This window comes from Penaeus monodon, chromosome 22 (genome assembly GCF_015228065.2).
Source record: "Penaeus monodon isolate SGIC_2016 chromosome 22, NSTDA_Pmon_1, whole genome shotgun sequence".
Lineage (NCBI taxonomy): Eukaryota > Metazoa > Arthropoda > Malacostraca > Decapoda > Penaeidae > Penaeus > Penaeus monodon.
In genome coordinates, this window is record NC_051407.1 from 25,925,612 (window position 1) to 25,925,990 (window position 379).

The following is a 379-nucleotide window of genomic DNA, read 5'->3' on the forward strand; positions in this document are numbered from 1 at the left end:
ATACACACTGTATATGGAAGACCCCTTTCTGAAAATGCAGCACATTTTTTTCATTCGTCCATAACAAACTTCGAAAAAAATCAAATTGGAAAATCTTCAGAAAAGAGCTTTACGCATTATTATTGAACCAAACCTGCGCCTCTTACATCGATGTGAAAGAAGATCGGAGATGTATTTTTAACAGGAAAGATGGTCTATAACATCACAACATCCGCCCGACATCCTCATTTTCTTCCGGACTTCCATCAGTCTAGAAAAAAAACCTCCGCGGAGACATGACGCTTAAATATATTGAGCCGAAGTGTCATACAAACAGATATTATGTGCCAACTGCACCTTACTGTATTGGACACTTGAATACCAGGACTATTAAGTGACA